Below are 19,841 nucleotides of genomic sequence, written 5' to 3' on the forward strand. Positions count from 1 at the left end.
ATTTCAAGGCCAATGCTTCAACACTGCAATTAATTTATCTGGAATACTTGATTTTTGATTTGCAAAGTTACGTGCTTTAGAATGCTTTCAGTGGTTAAACTATAAAGCACGTAACTTTGCAAATCAGAAATGTAATTACAATTCCTAGAAGAAAACAATTACATAGCTCCTCAATGGATAACTAGAATGAAATTTACTTTTACAAGATAGACAAAATAAACGCTTAAGTGAGTTGCCAATCTTAATTCTATACATCCCAAGTTCTCAACTTGACTCAGCCCTGCAACAAAAGATTGAACAGGATATAGTGCCACATGGTCTTGAACATGCAATATAGGCTGACACATCAATGCATTCACCAAGGGAATACTGCACAGTTAGAAGTTCAATCATTTCTGGTGAGACATATGCTTGCTCCAGTTAAAGCACAAGTTCCTATAACAATATTCGAAGAGCAGAGGGCTTTTCCAGCTTTCTGCTCAAAATCTGTTTCACCAAACTGAATATCTAGTTATCATTGATTTATCACACGTGGGCCTTTTACACTGATTGACTGCCATGTTTGCCTATGTAACAGCAGCTGCAACTAAAATTGTTTTGAAGCACTGTAGGACATTAAGACATAATAAAGGCACCACATATAAATGTCACCACCTTTTAATACTTACCTTCCTTATGCATGCAATAAAACTGATGCATTCAGAGTCACCAAACTATCAAATTATTCATTGCCTAAAATGATTCAGATCCACAAAAGCCAAAATCACACTCCAATACACATCACTTCCAGGTCCAACATAATTTTAAAATAAACTATTGATTGTACAAGAACATAAGAGTTAGAAGGACTGGCCATTTGACCCTTCAAGCCTGTCACGCTATTCAATACGATCATGGCTGATCCTGCCTGTCCCCAATGACCCTCAACTCCCTTCTCAATCAAAAACATCTAACTCAGCATTGAAGACACTCAATGACACAAGCACCACTGTTTTCTGAGGAAGAGAATTCCCCACTTAACAACCCTCAGAGAAAATAGCTCTCTCATCTCAGTCTTAAATAGGGAACCCCTAATTTTTAGTGTGTCCCCTAGTTGCAGACTCCCCATAACGGATAACATCCGCTCCGCATCAACCCTATCAAGTCCCCTCATGATCTTCTATGTTTCAAGAAGCATCATTTCATTATTCTAAACTCTAAGAGGTACAGGCCTAGCCTGCTCAACCTTTCCTCATAAGCTAACCCTTCACCCAGAATCAGTCAAGCGAACCTTCTTGGAACAGCTGCTAATGCAATTATACCCTTTCTTAATTAAGGAGACCAAAACTGCCCACGGTCCCCAACACCCCAAACTGCTTGCAGCCCCCAATGCCCCAAACTGCCCACGGCCCCCAACTCACTTAACTTATCTAAATTCATGGGGAGTCTCTTTACTTCCTCACCTACCTATCTGCATCATGAATAAATTTAGCTATCATACGTTGACCCCTTAGCAATTATCTTAAATTGATGTCCTTTGGTTATCACAAATAATAAAACCTGTTTAATAACGGGACTTTGACCGTTCTCATCTTAGATCAAGAAGAAAAGTTAAACATGAGCAGCGACAGTGCTTAAGCACTGGAGGAACGTCATTGTTCATTACTAAGTTGCTTACAGCTTTTGATACAATGATTCCAAAATTTTAAAACATCAACGTGGAGGGTACTAATATGGGATTGAAAAAAAATTGCTGGCATTTACAACCACATCGCTGAACATTTTGAAATAATGCAACAAACTGAAGTACACAAGTCACTCAATATGATTCATAATTATTCCTTCATTGCACGAGCTGCAAATGTAGTACTATGTGGTCTAGCTATTGTACAGACAACAAACATTAAATTCAATCAACTCTCCACACTCACATCCCTATTTAAAACCAAAAGCAAATGTTAGTCCAAATCATTCTAAAACGAGTCTACAAATGTTATTTCTGTTCAATCAATCTATACCCACTTCGAAATTCAACTTTGTTGAACATTAACTTTCAGGCAACAATGGCTCAGATTTGTCATCATGGCAAGACTGTCAGCTACAAGAACAGGAAATGCTGGGAAATCTCAGCAGGTCTGACAGCATCTATGGGGAGAGAATAGAGCCAACGTTTCAAGTCCAGATGACTCTTCGTCAGAGCTGTCAACGTTTGCCATCATTGTTCTGTAAAATAAACCATATTGCGTTTTGTCGAATGAGGTGCAACTAGGTTAGAGTCATAATTATTAGTAAATTTGAGACTAATTTTTGTAGTCTAATTTGTAGAACTTCAAACTTCTCCAGCTAAAAAAATCCAGTTATAATTTTTTTAAGCTTATGACTTCAGCTTCTACCGTGAGCCCATGTATAATCCATCTGTATTTTGATTAAAGTGAAGGATAATTGGTGGTTTTTACTTCCTGGTTTACTCTGAGAATTTGTTTAAATGCCATTAGTTGCTCAGCCTGCTTAAAGACATGATGAGTTTCTGGACACTGGAGATTGTTAAAGATAGCACCTGTATAAAATTGCTATCAGAATAGGTGGAATTCACAACACAGAAATCTTCAGCTCTTTGTGGGCAGTTTACAGAAACAGTCAAGATGTTTGTGGGCACTTTTCTGCAAGGTCAGTACTGAGCGCCAACCCTTCGCCTCCAACCACAAAATCTAAGCTACGCGTCCTCAAGTTGAATTAAATCAGCATTGAAAGAGCTCAGTGACCTTCCTCCACCATCCCCGCCCCACTTAAAATTCAATCCATTAGTTCACAGGTTCTGTACTAACATTTCCACATCAAGTTTTGAAGAAATCCATTCATTACTTGGTTACTTCAGTGTTGTGGCAACAAATTCACACAAACACAGCCCAAACCAGAGAGAAATTGGAGAATGACAGAAAGTGTGTCAATTAGCATTATTATGCAACAGTTTATAGCATGAAACTGTTGCTCCTAGGTGGGGGGAGGGAGGCAGCAGAACTTATGCTCAGTCTGTCCACTTTGCTCACTGTGGATGCAAGGAATAGATTTATGCTTTCAGGTTATGGGATCCCATTTTGTATCATTTCCATATAACTGCACTCCATTTCTCGAGCAACTTACTATCAAAACAATCTGGATCACCAAGGCTTACACAAAGCTCAAAGCAAATAAATCATATACTTTTAATTTTAAACAATGCTGCCAAACAACGAGCTCTGGCACACTATCTGTTGCTTTACACAAGCTCAGCAATCTTACACGAAGGACTGGTAAACGAGATGTGGATTTGGTTTATTTGAAGATGCAGTAGAGAATGGCTCAGCAGACAGTTTTGCTTTTATGGACTCAGCACCTAATACACACGAGGACAGCATAACTGCAATTCCGACACTCACTACCATCTGCTAATCACATACTGCTGTATATCCAGGCCACGGTTATTTACATATTCACATGAAGTTTTCCCAAGTTACCATTACATACATTAAAAATACATGGACAGGAGGGCGATTGTGAAAACTACTGACATAAAAGAGAGATCTCTGTTTAAGCATTTGAGTCAGTACAACGTACCGATGACTTGCTAATCCTCCCAGATCTTGTCATGGTATGACCATTCTGCAGTCTAGACTTATCCCCTAGGTATCCTCAACTTGTAGGTGCATTGGCATCCTGTGTATTATCAAAACGCTGACTGTACTCATGGCAGTCTTCCACAATACAACTTTGACATTTGCTACAAGCCAGGTCACAAAAAGGTTACTTCAGAAACACCAAGCAGGTTATCAAATCCGAAATATATGTGGATATTTTGCTAAATATACGTGTAGGTGGCATAGACATTAAAATAGAAGATGTATTCATCGATCTGAAGAGCTTTGCTCAATGCAAATGCTGTATTTTGTCTGGGTGGTCGACTCATCAGTGGCTTGCACCAAATAATTTTCCATGGTTTGCGGTCATTATCCACAACAAATAGTTTACTGAAAGGGTCCATGTGAAATCATGAGATACTGAATACCAGGTCAAGAGTCACGTGATCCATTTTAAAATTAATAGATGTTTGGGAGTCAAACACAATTGGTTTGTCATCCTTCAGAAAGCACACTCCTAATATTCTTTAAGGTGAACGATGTCTAAGACAGTCTATTTTAATGGGTCATAGTATTGTAGAACATGTCTTTTCGGACAACACCTGTTCAAGTGGCTCGAGCATGTGTTAATGGTTGTCCTGCTCTGCATGTAGAAAATCCTTCATTAAGAGCTCTTAATGATGATGCGTTATCAACAAAGTTGGGAACTTGTGGCGCTGTTGAAAAATCCAAGGTGTCTCTGCAAGTCCTCTTTGTCTTGAGACATATGTTGTACATCTTCAAGTTTGCCTCGGTTAGGACAGATCCCAGAACCTGAATAAAGCAAGCCAGAAAAACCAATCTTACCTATGTTCACCTGACATTTCCTGCTGTTGAAGACAAGTCCTTCACGACAAGCTGCTGCCATCAGTAAATGTAGATTTCAGTTCTACTCTTTGGTTTCGCCCATCACCACAGTATCATCAGCCATGTACAGTTTCACTAATTCTGTCCATATGCTGTTGGAACAGACCCCAACTGATAGATAAACCCAAGGTCAATCTCTGCAAGCAGCATTTTCCAACCAGTATCCTGAACATAAATATTTCTTAAGATGCCTCTACCAAATGAACCGACCAACTTGGTATCCAACTTGAAGAAAAACTTTGATTCAGTCAATATATGATTCGATGTCAGAATCTTGTGTGGGCATCTCTTTAAACCAAGATTTAGATGCCTTGCATTCCAAGGATTGTGCACTCTTTCCTCAGGGTACACATCATACAACTGTATCAGTCAACATGCTGATGCACACAAGTAATGTTGTTAAGTTGTATGTCATCCAACTTGCTCTTTAGCTGCTCCTGTATGTGTGCGCACATTCTAGGAGGGTCTATCCTAGAGGATAAAACCTGGAAATAGGTGAACTTCCCTTCTCGCTCAGCCAGCCCAACTATGATCAGTGGTGGTTCACTTGTTCAAAATCAAAACCAATTTAAAAATAAAGGGATGAAGCAGACTGTTTTCAATAATCAAGCACTTATGCAGCAGCTGCTACACAACAACACTCAATAAATTGCAATAAGTTAACTCTTGTTCACATTTACAATAAAACTGATTTACTAAAATAGCTTATATTTAAATATTTTAGGAGTTTCGTTGAAATGAGAAAAGGATGCTTCATGTTCAACACTTATTTTGTGGTTTAGAGGAGCATGAGGCCTCACTATTTCCCAATTTCCCTTATGGAAATCATACTTGGTTTAATTAGATGTATAGTCCTAAATTAGGTGATGTGACTGATGTAGTACCTTCTGTTTCATTGTCAACACGCTGTCACTAATGGGAAATTAATCTTAAAACAAATGGTCTTCTGAAAGTGCACAATTTTTCGTTGTGAAAGATAAAGATTATGTGCTACCAAATCACAGTGTGATATAGATGCTATTTAAGAGCGAGTTAATGCAAGGCAATTTTGAATGCTCAACTACATGGGATATAATTTCAGAGTTCAATGAAGCCACGATGTACCCTCTTGTATCAATTTGAGTTTATGCTGAAGAAAAACTATTTCTATAACGGTCTGGAAGTGCCACTCATAATGAATTAGTTGGAGTGCAGCACCTTTTGTTGTTACAGCTGCAGTTCAGGTTTTTTTGACGGATTCTCCCGTTTCAGTTTTTCTTGTAAACCAGGAGCAGGAGCACAACCTTGTGGTCTGATTTGCCAGAGTGTGGGCAGGCAATAGTGCAGTAGGCATGTTTGATACCTGTGTAGCAGTGATGAATCATACTAAAAAGGACACAGTGCCATCAGAGCGCAGATGAAGTTGATGATGCAAGCACTGCAGTACAGGTAGACTAAGGCACAGGCTCGATCCAGAAACAGAGGCAAAAATATAGCTGCTGCATCCGCTTGTTACTTGAAGATAACATTGGTGGATCGACACCAGCCAGAAGCAGAGCTCAGGAGGTTCTGTAGACATGTGCCATTTCTAGTGAAGGCCATGCACGTGAATGGCTGTGCACTACTGTCGCCTAGGGATCAGGCTAAACCCTAGAAAAGGAGCTGAAATACTTGGAGGAAGACAGAGTTGTAAAGGACTGTGTGAATGAGATGAATGACATATGTGATGACTGCCAGCCAACTCGCAAGATGTCTTAGTTGTATCTGCCATTTAATGTGTAATTTATATTTCATAATCAACTGCAATTTGCCTTCTGATACTTGTTTAACTTGTGCTGGTTCTGGGATTTAAGAGCATAGGTGGTTATCTAAGATAGTATTTCCTGTTTGCTTTGTTCGACTCCAGTAAAAAAAATACCTTGGCTTTAAACCGTGGAATGTTGTGGCTTCATTCCTTCAGTAAATAACTTGGATTTCTATTTAAGAAAAAGGTTACTAGTCTCGACTCAGATCATTACATTGGCCATAATCTTTCAATCCTCCATAGATGCAGGGATGGTGTCAGAGGACTGGAGAATTGCAATGTGGCATCTTTGTTCAAAAAAAAGGATGCCAGCATAAACTCAACAGGCCAATCAGTTTAACCTTGGTGGTGGGGAAGCTTTTAGAATCAATTATGCAGGACAAAATTAATAATCCCTTGGACACGTGTGGATTAATTAAGGAAAGGCAACAAATAATGTTGAACTAATTTGACTGAGTTTTTTTGATAAAGGTAACCGAGATGGCTGAAGCAGGTGATGAGGCGGAGACATGGACCTCCAAAGGATATTTGATAAAGTGCTCGTCAGCTAAGTGAAAGCCCATAGAATAAAAGAAAGCAAAGATACAAAGGAGTGAAAGGAAACAGCAGTGGTGAACTGTGTTATCTGGACCACAGGAAGGTATAGAGTGGTGTTCTCTTGGGGAGCAGTACGAGGATGAGTTCCGTTCTTGATCTATATTCTTGAACTAGACTTGGGTGCACAGGGCACCATTTCAAAACTTGGAACAACAAAACCTGAACCATTGTGAACCCTAAGAAAAATATCGTTCAACTTCAAAAGGACACAAGCAGGCTGGTGGAATGGGTGAACAAGTGGCAGTGAAGTGTGAAGTGATTTATACTGGCAGGGAAAAGAAAGAGACAATATAAAACAAAGGGTATAATTCTTAAGGGGATTGCAAGAGCAGAAGCACCTGGGTATACTGTGTGGACAAATCATTGAAAATAGGCAGGCAGGTTGAAAAGGTGGTAAATAAAGCATCCAATATCCTGGACTTCATAGAGGCAGAGTACAAAAGCAATCAAGTTACAATAAAGCTGTATTAAACACAGGTTCTACCCCAACTGAAGTATGGTACCCAAACTTTAGTAAAGAGAAGGGTGCAGAAAAGAAGCACTAAAATGGTTCCAAGAATGAAGTAACTTCCTTTACATGAACAAACTGGAGAAGCTGGAGCTGTACTCCTTGGAGAAGATTATGAGGGGAATGGACAGGGTGAAGAGAGATAAATCGTTCCCATCACCAGAAATGTCAAAAATTAGAGGACACTGATTTAAGGTGAATGGCAAAAGAATCAATGGAAGAAAAGTTTTTAAATGTAAAAGTAATAATAGGAATGCAATGCCTGAAATCGTGGAGGCAAATTCAACTGAGGCCTTTAAAAACGAGCCAGATAATTACATGAGAACAAAATTGTAAAACTATGGAAGAAGAGCAGAGACCACAAGATATAGGAGCAGAATTAGACTATTGAGCCCATCGAGTCTGCTCCATCACTCAATCATGGCTGATATGTTTCTCAAACCCATTTGCCCACCTTTTCCCCCCCAACCCTTGATCTCCTTACCAGTCAACAACCTATCTCTGTCTAAAATACGTGTATGTGGTTTATTTGGACTTCCAGAATACTTGCGGTGCAGTCCCACAGAAGAAATTAGCATGTAAAATTAAAACACATGGGATAGGGTGAAGTGCATTGAGATGGACAAAAAAGTAACTGCTGCCAGACCTGCCGAGTTTTTCCAGCATTTTCTGTTTTTATTTCAGATTTCCAGCATCCAGAGTATTTTGCTTTTATTAACACAACACCAAGTATGGAATCTTGATCTTCAAGTGACAGCTTTTCATCTGGTCTTTGCATCAGCAACGCAATAGAATTCTTAGCACGAGGTCTCTTCATGGATTTCTTTTCACCAGACTTTACTTTGAAAAAAAGTTACTTCTGCTGATCAACGTCGATTTTGCACAATGTCAGAGCAGCTTTGAATAAAGGAGAAATGCTTGCAAGGGGAACAGATGAATGACTTGTCTTCCTTTACCCATATAAATGGGATAATTTAGAATTTAACTTAATTACCAATAAAATACTTGATATAATACCTTTAAAAAGTTAAAAAAGTGTTCTGAAGGGTTGACTCAGAAAAAGAGGGGAGAAATTAATAGAGTTAACAAAAGCTTGGATAAATAGCAAGCTTTGAGGATCTTTAGAGGAACGCCGGCATCTCCACATCAGGATTGCAGAAGGCCAGAGTTGGAAGAGTGCAGTTATTGGGAGAACTGGCAGAGGTTACAGTGGTGTAATGGTTAGCACTGCTGCCTCAGTGCCAGGGACCCGGGTTCAAATCTGGCCTCGGGTGACTGTGTGGAGTTTGCACCTGCTCCCCAAGTCTGTGTGGGTTTTCCGGGTGCTCCAGTTTCCTTCCACAGTCCAAAGATGCGCATGTTTGGGGGATTAGTGGGACAAATGTGTAGCGTTACGGGATAGGGAAGGGGGTTGGACTGGGTGAGATTCTCTGTCAGAGAGTTGGTGCAGACTTGATGGGCCAAATGGCCTCCTTCTTCACCGTAGGATTTCTTTGACTCAACCTGTCCAGGGTGAAAAAGCAAATACACTACCAAGATGATACCAGCAACAAAGGTTCCTCATGAACAAAAATGGAAATTGGTTTTTTATACAGATTGGCATTTACAAGTAGTCGGTAAGTAAGTTTGAAACCAAGTTAAAACATAATTTATACCTTACCTGAGCATTGCCTTAATGTGTCATTTCACACAACAATGGTCAGTATCTCACTGAACCACATGCATCAGATTTCACATCAGATTTTGTACTGATTTAACTGATGTCAACCAAGATTGCACTAGTTGGATGACAATTGGTCTCAATGCCCTTGTGCTGATGGGGAAAGAGAAAGTAAAGGTCTCGCTGTTCAACTGTGATGTCTCCCATAGTCAAACACCTGACTGACACTTGCTTTTTGGGTACACATTAATAGATGAAGTACCAGAGTATAACAGAGTTAGAATTATACTGAATACAGAACACAAAAACCATCCAATCAGTTCCAGTGCATGCTGATATTGCACCACGAGAACTGCCTCCCCATCTTTCCTGATCTAGCTCTTTCATGAGCTTCAACCCCCTTTTCCTCGTGCTTTTCTTCAATTTTACTTCAAGTTTTACTGCCAAGAAGTATTCCAAACTACACTGCTCGCTAAAGTGACTATGTTAACTCTCTGGTGCTAAAAGCACAGCTGCTGGACGAATGCACCCTCCACCCTCCTTTCCATGCCAAATTAGTCATTCAGTTATGAACAATGAGAAGGCAGAGTAGGGAAAAAAAGCCAAGTACAACACAGTCAGAATAGCAAAAAACAGAGGCTCCCTGCAGAGGGCAATGACAAAACACGTTTTCAACTCTAATCAGTACTTAAACTAGCCTTCAGCTCATCATCTACAGTCCCTTACAATGCATGCTCCTCCCCGTGACTGTAGGAAGTTCACATTTATTTTGAGTTGCTAACACCGCCTTTAACATAATTATTTTAAAATAAAACAGTGCAGTAGCCAAGCAGAAGTGCAGGTCGAAATACCTCTGATCTTCGCCCATGATAAGTGAGCATGAAAGCCCAAATCCACCCAGAAATCTAACTTTAACACGATGACTGTGCAAATAGAGATAATTTACGAACACTTCTCAGTAGCATGTCAATATGAATGTAATTTTTACTCAATGCCTGTGCAACATTACAGGCACACAAAATCAAGGGGAAAAAGGATACAGTAGCATAAAAGAAAGTGTTCAGCGAACAAAAATTGCACTTTGTAGTAAGATATGGCATTTTCACTATAAATGCAAAACATATGGGCGGCATGGGCAGGTTGGGCCAAAGGGCCTGTTTCCATGCTGTAAACCTCTATGACTCTATATAACATCCCATGATTCTTCAAGAGTCATGGAATAAGACTAATTGGATTGTTCATCGAAAGCACCAGACTCAACACGCCAAATGGCCCTCTTCTGTCTTATAATTTTTCATGATTTAACAGATGCAGCATGAATTGACTGAAGGCTCTTTAAAATGTAGGTTATTTAAATTAAGTCATTTAACTTTTTTAAAAAACACAAATATTCAAAATTCTTAAATTAAAAACACAAGCTAAAAACAAAACTCAGCCTTATGGTGGAATCCTTATTTTTCAAATAAATTAGTGAACCTCCTACTAAGTGGATCAAAAACAAATAAGATTTTGAAATTAAAAATCAAATACTAACCTGCAAACAGCAAAAATTAACAGAAAAATATTTTTAAAATGAATGACAGTTGATATTACTTCTACAATATTAAGAAAAGTTCCTTAAATGTGTTCAAAACATTTATTAGTGAGTCAAGAAGTGAAACGAGAATGAATGACTTCAAGATACGAAAACTCACCTTCAGGAAAAAGTGTGTGTTATTTCCACTGTATCCACTTACATAGGATTAGGTGACATGGTGGCACATGGATAGCACTGCTGCCTCACAGTGCCCCAAGGACCCGGGTTCAATTCCAGCCTTGGGTGACTGTGTGGAGTTTGCACATTCTCCCCGTGTCTGCATGAGTTTCCTCCGGGTGCTCTGGTTTCCTCCGACAGTCCAAAGGTGTGCAGATTAGGTTGACTGGCCATGATAAATTGACCCTAGTGTCAGGGGGATGAGGGGCTATGAGAATGGGGCCTGGGTGGAATTGTTGTCGCTGCGGGCTTGAAGGGCCAAATGGCCTCTTTCTGCGCTGTAGGGATTTTATGATAGGCAATTTTTATTAAATATTTCATGTGAGTATTACTTGGCATGGAATGAACATTGGTGCTTGTATGCCACACACCATCATCTACGTACATTTATTAATTAGGTACCCAGTCTGAGTGTCACAGTTTCCACAAACAAAATTCAAACTCTCGTCAGCATTTATTTTGTGCAGTGAATGTTAATGCAGTTGGAGGCAGGAGACTTCATGTTTTGTTCCTAAAATTGCTATTACCGTTAAAAGTTATCTTTCAAAAGCCATCTGAAGAATATTGTTCCATTTAAACTTGCGACACGCAGTGATTTTAAAAAAACCAGATCTTTCATTTTATGTGATATTTTGAAAGGCATTAGTATTAGTACAACCATCAAGCTACAATTTCTGTTGTGGCATTTCAGTATGACAAGAAAATCATGTCTGGCATAATTCTTATTTGTTCAGCAACAGTCGACAATATGACAACTAGTCTGGGAGGAAAACAAAATGTTTGTTTTTTTCTCTTTTTCATAAAAATGAAACAGAAGGAAAGTGATTCAACAGCAAAAGTTGTATATGTGCAGAAATCATTGGCAGGAGGAAGAACATGGAGAGCCAACATAAGGGGTAAAATTCTTAAACGAGTACAGGAGCAAAGAGACCATAGTGTATACATGCAAAGATCATTGAGGATGGCCGGATAGGTGATGAGAATAGTAAATAAAGCTTATAGCATTCAGAGCTTATACAGGGTACAAGAGGAAGGAGGTTATGCTGAACTTATACAAGACGGCAATTAAGCCTCAGCTGGAATATTACTTACAGTTCTGGCCAGCACATTAAAGCAAGGACATGAACATGTTAGACAGTGCGCAGAGGTGGTTTACAAGATTGTTTCCAGGGATGAGAAACTTTAATTATAAAGAATAGAATGGAGAGGTTGGGACTGTTCTCCTTGGAGAGAAGGTGGCCAAGAGGAGATTTGTTAGAAGTATTCAAAATCATGAGGGGGCTGTACAGAGTAGATATTAAGAAACAGTTCCTACTTATAAATGGATCAAGAACGAGAGGGCACAGAGTTAAGGTGATTTGCAAAAGAAACAAAGGTGAGGCGAGAAAACTTTCACAAAACAAGTGGTTTGGGTCTAGGCCATACTGCCTGCAAGTGGAGTCAGGTTCAATTGAGGCATTCAAGAGGGCAGACGATTATTGGGGTTAGTTTAGCATCAGTTGGTTGGGCAGCTGGTTAGTGACACAGTTCGGTTTGGGGGGGGGGGGGGGGGGGGGGCGCAAAAAGACTAAACGTCCACTTACTTTTAGGTGACAAGATGCTTTCACTTACAAACTAATTGTCTTTCAGCAATCTCACTCTTTCCTGAGTGCTCAAGTATGCTATCCCCTAAATCCATGCCCATCTTCCTCAGAGCTCCATGTTAAATCTCTACAATCAGCTTTCTGCCCCTACCACAGTACCGTAACGACTTGAATCAAAATCAGAAATGGTAACCTAGATGATTGTGACTAATGCAAATTATAATTCTTTCTCTTGCTTCTTGACCTGTCTGCAGCTTTTGACAGAGTACACACCACTCTCCTCCAACATCGCTCCATCATTGTTCAGCTGAGCAGAACAACACTCACCTGGTCCCATTTTATCTCTCTGGTCTCAGAGAAACATTTGCCAAGGCTGCTCCTCCCGCTTGCACACCACCAGCTTTGGAGTACCCCCAAATATCCATCCTGGGCCCCCTTTTTCTCATGTACATGCTGCCTCTTGGTGACATCACCTGAAAACACAATCAAGATCCACACGTATGCTGATGACACTCAGCTCTGCTTCACCGCCTCTGGCAATGCCACCACCGTCTCTCAATTGTTGGATTGTTTATTTGACATTTAGCACTGCATGAACGGCAACTTCTTCCAACTAAATACAGGAAGGAACAAAGTCATTGACTTCAGAGCCCACCACATGCTCCATTCCCTAAATGTCGACTCCGTCCCTCTCCCTTACAATTGTCTGAAGCTAAACCCAACAGTTTGCAATGCTCACGTCATATTTAACTCAAAAATGAGCTTCCAATAGTATACTTTAACCTAGACAATCTTCTTTCACCTGCATGACCTGATCCAAATCCATCCCTGCTTCAAGTCATCTGCCGCCTTTGTCATCCATACCTTAGTTATCGCTTGATTATTCTATCCTCCATAAAGTTAAGCTCATCTAAAACTCTACTGGCTGTATCCTGACTCACCCACCTGGTGCATGCTTCCCTGGCTTTGTGCCTGGCAAGGTGTCAACTTTAAAATTCACATCCTCGTTTCAAATCCCTCCATGGCTTCTTGTCATCTTTGTAGCCTCCTCAAGCTTTCTATTTTTGACTTTGCGTATACCATATTTTAGTGGCCCTATTTAAGCAGTTTTCAGATGGCTAGTCCCCAAAATCTGGACTTCCCTCTCTGCTTCTCTCGCTTTATGGCTCTCCTTAAAGCATATCTCCGATTAAGCAGTTCATTATCTGTCCTAATTTCTTATGGTGGTCAGTTTCAAATTGTATTTGACAACATTTTTGAGCTGTGCCTTGGGATGTTGTGCTGTGCTAAAGATGCTAGAAAATATATGGTGCAGTTTTTGTCATCGCCCCCTTCTTCTGGAGTCCTCCACCAGAAGATAATAGTTAACATGCATCTATCCTATCACACTGTTTCAACGTTTTAAAAGATGACTCTCAGCCTTAACAAAGTTTATGAAACATGCACTCAGTGTAATAGGAAATCAAAAAATGGTCTATTAGCAACTTAAGCTTCTGCAGAAGTGCTCAATCTCCTAGTGTGAATGCTAAGATTGGGAATCGAAGTGAGGAATTGGAGAGCCAGAACTGACATCTTTTTCATAGTCAGCCAACAAAAGCAGGCTCTTCAGAAAGTGTCTCCGTACGTATTCAGCATCACTGGAATTAGAATGCAGTATTTATGTCTACTTTTAAAAAACAGGATGAAAAAATTGTCATATTCAAAGTCTCATCACAGAAGAATAAGTCAGTCTTTAAAAGTTTATTTCACAACTTATTGATTCAACTTAAACCACAGGAAAATAAAACTGCAAGAATCCGAGCACTCCTTGCTAGTATTTCCCCTATACGGCATGCATCATGCCACGAACAAACTTTGCATGCCCCATGCAGGCATTTAATTAAAACATTTTTCTTCAAGTTGAAGGAAGAAAGGAAATCCACTTGCATAAAGTCCACGTGGAAGTACCCTGCATCTTTTTCTATGAAGCTGCAATCCCCACTACAATAAATTATAGAGAAGCTTGTATCCATACTCGACAATCCATTATCCATGTCAAGTTAATGTTCCATGTTGAGCCATATGGCATGGGTACACATTCAACAAAGGAAATTCCTCAAACTTGTTACAATCAGCACTTGCAGTCATCCAAAAAGCTGACAGCTTTATTTTGTTTTATGCATTTTTGTTAATATCCCTGGCAAAAATGGGAAACAGGGAAGAGGGGGGGGGAAGCAATGTTTGGGGGAGCTGGGTAAAATGCAGATGGTGAATATTTAACAAAACATGGTCCAAGGAAACTGGCACTCAACTGTAATTAGGCCAAATCTCCTGATGTGACAAAACAATATTTTGCCACACAGCACAATTGCAGGGTGGATGGTGAAAGTTGCACAAAATGACAAAACCATCAAAATAATTCATGCCACAAACTTTATTTCCCAGTGAGTGGGCACATGTATTTAAAAGCTGCCTTGAACGCAGTACGCATATTAAGAATTCCCCAAGAGAATGATACAATTATCTGCTGGGAATCTGGTATTTCACAAGCAAATCTTAAACCATACCAGTAAGTTTCTATGTGTCCATTACAAATGATGCATAAATTTAAAATCAACAAATTAAAATCTGTTTACAGCCAAATAGATTAGACAATTCAGATTATCCAACATCTCAATATGCACATTACCAATCGATTGTTAAGATTACAATAGAAATTGGTCATCGATTTTCAATAGCTCTGTAATTTAATATATACATTATATGCAGGTCAACATAGAATTAAGAACTCCCAGAAGCCTACTGTACCTGACAGACTTCACATCAAGCATATCTGTAGCCTACAACTAGCACAGAACTTCATTTCAGCCCCCACAGTGACAACAATAAAATGCTGAGAAAACGCACTATCGTATCCTGAACTCAGCATCAATTTCTGTTAATTACAGCCTTGTCAGCAATGTGATTATTCAAACTGCTCATGCAAATGTTAATGAGTCCTTATTTGCATATTTATTTTTTCCTTTGTTGAAATGTCATTGATTATTACATTCTACGATGATGAATGCTACTGCTGATGTGCTCTGATATGTAATTAGTCATTAGGTGGAATGAATAGATCAATTATGAGAAAGGTCCAGGATTAAGCAATATAAAACAAGAAATGCAGATAGAATGCTTGGATTTTTAAAATCTAAAGCGAGGGAGAAAGAAAACCCTTCCAATCAAAGAATGTCGTACACATCTTCTTGCCATTACAGACACTGCTCGTTGAAAGTAAAAATGCTTCAATTTGCATCATAAAATTGCTACATAAGCGTTTAAAATATAGCTTTAGCCACCATCAGTTCACATAAACAGTTTGACTGCTACTCCAGAAAATTGGTTCCAGGACTGTAAAATTACATTGCCAGACTAGTAATGCAAATACACTAAGACTTGGACCTTTCAATCCTTCACTGTTTCAGGGAAAAGATTCATTTGGCCTTCAGAGTTGTTCACTGTTACTATCCTCCAGCCAACACAAGCTATTCACTGACAACAGGGAAAAAAAAAATTACTGCCGACCAGATGGGAACATTCCACATGACCAAACCAATCAATCACCTCCATGGGGCGCAGGTGCAACGCAGCCGTGTAGCTACACACCATTTCACAGTCTATCGGGCACAAACACATGGTCACCAATCGATGGCACCCTGAGGGCTTCAGAAAGGGGGAGGTTCTCTCGAGTTTCACTGGTCCATGCCTGATGACTTCATAATCACACATCATTTCATACACTGGAGGATACAAACTAGCAAACTAATAACCTTCCATTGGAAATGGTCATGTTGTGAATATTAATAAAGTACTGATGATAGTGAAGCAATTGACTCCCTTCCTTGTAATTTATCCACAGCATTCAAGACTGGCAGCAGCCTGAACTCAAAAAACAGTAAGCACTATGCCTCGGGAAGGATATTTCATGCAGATTAACACCAATTGAAACCATCATAAAACATCAAAGCGATGTGTCTATAACTTAGTAAAAAGACAATGGAACAATAATGCAGTGGCTAGGTATTGAAAAAGGCCAGATTTCATGCCAACTGTAATCATGTACCAAAACCACTTTTGTTGTCAATAAATCATTTCTATAAATAGCGTATAACAGCAAAACAAAGTAGAAAATTAATCCAGTAAGAACCTTCCCACACATTGCAGTTAAACAGAATAAGGAAGTCATTTACTGTTTGAAAGTAAAAAAATTAAACGGGGTCGAAAAGCAATCAGGTTTTTTAAACATAAATCACAAAGTAGCAAAACACTTGGCAATGGTTCCTAAGAATCTAAGCAAAGTAATGGGGCTAATTTCCAGTGGAACAGAATGCAAAAGTTAGGATGTGTTAAATTTATGTAATCTTGGTTAGCCCAACATCACAAGCACGGTGCAGCTCTTGATCTCAAAAAGAATATTAAACCTGTGCGACGCGGTGGCATAGTGGTTAGCACTGCTGCCTCTCAGCGCCAGGGACCTGGATTCGATTCCCGGCTCAGGTCACTGTCTGTGTGGAGTTTGCACATTATCCCCGTGTCTGCGTGGGTTTCTTCCGGCTGTTCCGGTTTCCTCCCACAGTCCAAAGATGTGCAGGTTAGGTGGATTGGCCACGCTAAATTCTCCCCAGCGTATCCGAACAGGCGCCAGAGTGTGGCGACGAGGGGATTTTCACAGTAACTTCATTGCAGTGTTAATATAAGACTATTTACGACTAATAAATAAACTTAAACCACTAGAGAAAGAGCAAAAAGAAAATCACAGAAGGATATTACAACAATTAAAATATTGCAACTATCACTAACGTGTGAGCAAAAGAAAACATTTTTGTTTGTTGGGGGAAGGACCGTTTCTACGGAATAGAGATGGATAACAGAATAGAGGGAGATTTTTAAAATTAGAAACAAAGATTTGATAGGGTGGATGTAAAGAAACCTTCCATTTGGTGAAGAGTCCAGAACATGGTGCCACGAATACCAATAATTAATACAGCAGAGAGAGAAATCACTGCCACATGGAATGATTGAAACACACAACATTGATGCATTTCAAGGGAAGCTCGAGGCATACCGGAGTGAGAAAGGGCGGCACGGTAGCGCAGTGGTTAGCACTGCTGCTTCACAGCTCCAGGGTCCCGGGTTCGATTCCCGGCTCGGGTCATTGACTGTGTGGAGTTTGCACATTCTCCTCGTGTCTGCGTGGGTTTCCTCCGGGTGCTCCGGTTTCCTCCCACAGTCCAAAGATGTGCGGGTTAGGTTGATTGGCCAGGTTAAAAAAAAATTGCCCCTTAGAGTCCTGAGGTGCGTAGGTTAGAGGGATTAGTGGGTAAATATGTGGGGGTAGGGCCTGGGTGGGATTGTGGTCGGTGCAGACTCGATGGGCCGAATGGCCTCCTTCTGTACTGTAGGGTTTCTATGATTTCTATGACATGTGGCATTGTGGGAAGAGGTTCATGAGGCGTAGAAACATTAACGGAATTTCAAAATAGTCCAACCCATCAAAAGAAATTGTCAATATTTTTGAAACTATTGTTTTATACAATCATGTTGGTTCAGATCACAATAATGCCACTGAAAGCAACACTGCAGTGTGAAGGAACCAACAACTCTTGTATCAGGAGCCACCCGAAACAGCTCTTTAGCTTCTGATCCTAGACCAGACCCAAGTACTTAGTACAATCTGGTTAGAAACCAGAAACTGTTAGAAGTAGACAAAGTTTGAGATTCAACACACTTGCTAAAAGAAAAGAATAAAACCACAAGAATCCTCAGGCTTTGAACCAATGAATATAAACTACACTACAGAAGGCCAGACAGACAGATAGATAAAGCAATTTACAACACCTATTCTATAATTAACAAGCAAACTATGATTGAACAAACTTCACTACACAAGAAATGGTAAATGCAACCAAAACAGATTCCACAGATTTTTCAACAACCCATCCAGGCATCAGCGAACACGTCAAGCCAACCAATCCCGCTAAAACTCACTCACTCTTTCTCAACAGATTTTAGTCTTCACCTTCAAAGATCTCACTTTGTAATTCTATCCACCCGTCGCTCCAACTTTGATGGCCTCAATGATGGCCCATCTCGAAGGGTTTCAATCCGATCTCCCAAGGCTCTGTTCTCCTGGAATCCTGAGTCAGCACTCCAGCACAACCTCCGCTCTTTGGCTATGCTGAGGAAACGAGGAGTAACCATATTTATGATGATTTCTGAGACCTTTAGTGCTTCTCCGGAGCCCACATTATTCAGTCTCAAGGTCACAGCTCTATTTCTGCTGGGAGCCTTTCTTTGCTCCTACCTTTCTTTCTTCTTAACTGGGACCACTCCCTGCCCCGATCCAAGGTTCTTCTTTGAACTATTGTTCTGCTTCCCAAGTCAAATGATCTGGTTTCCATACCATTTTCTTTTTGTGCAGGCATGCTGGGGCCGTCCTCACCCAAAGAACTACAACATGGTACGTGTGCTGTCACTCCTGGTCCGCACATGCACAGAACTCCTAAGTGCTGTAAGGTTTTGGGGTTCCCAACCCCCAGTGTGCAATTTTTTAAAATGTGGCTTTGCCAGTCAATTCTGTAGTTAATGGGAGAACATGGCAACAAATATCAGCCAAAAGAACTATACAACTATTTCCAAATGAAACACTTACGGTAATTTTGAGTGAGCGTGTAACTTGTTTTCATTAAAAAACTTTCCCGCCTCCCAATAATGTCTTTATGGATCCTGTTCAGACAAACTTGCACCACGACCTTAAGGTATCACAAAGCATTTCATAGCCATTTTGTTATTTCTGAAGTCGTTTGAAGTAGCCACCATTGTAATGTAGGAAATGCAGCCACCAAATTACACACAAGATATTCCCAAAAAGCAATGAGACAATGGCCAGATAATCTGATTCAGCGATGTTGTTTGAGCGATGAATACGGTCCTGTATAGCAGGAATATCTACTCTGTATTGTCAATGTATAGGAAATACAGTCCTGGTGATAACAGACATTATACAGTGGGGGATAATCCTAGTGGATACAGGTATGTTGCTATACAACACAATACCCAGAGCGAAAGGGCTTGTTCTCATTACGGTCTTGTAATCGGATTTCATTTCTTTCTTCTTTTTACCTCTTCACAGAGGAATAGGACTTGGCCCTCCAAGCCTATTCCATCACTCAATTAAATCATAACTAATCTGCATCTGAAATCCATCTATTGCCTTGTTTCTGTAACGCTTAAAACCCGTTTTCAACAGAAGTATACCTTCTGTTTTCATTACCAATGCAGTAATACAGAACCAGGTCACAGGGAAGGAAGCTTCTTTTGCTTCACTTATTCAGGGACATGGTTCATGCTTTTCTATTTATTGTGATCGCAAAGTAAAGGTGAGAACTATCTAGAGAAATAAAAGTAGTGCCTGTACATATTGGAAATTTTATCCAT

The 19,841-nt window shown here is 40.0% G+C and overlaps 1 protein-coding gene across 4 annotated transcripts in view; it reads right to left on the bottom strand.

Annotated features, from left to right (window-relative positions):
* tcf12 (transcription factor 12) overlaps positions 1–19,841 on the bottom strand; it is a 254,110-nt gene that overhangs the window by 112,958 nt on the left and 121,311 nt on the right. The gene's annotated exons all lie outside the window — the stretch shown is intronic.

Source organism: Mustelus asterias, chromosome 24 (genome assembly GCF_964213995.1).
Source record: "Mustelus asterias chromosome 24, sMusAst1.hap1.1, whole genome shotgun sequence".
NCBI classification, from domain to species: domain Eukaryota; kingdom Metazoa; phylum Chordata; class Chondrichthyes; order Carcharhiniformes; family Triakidae; genus Mustelus; species Mustelus asterias.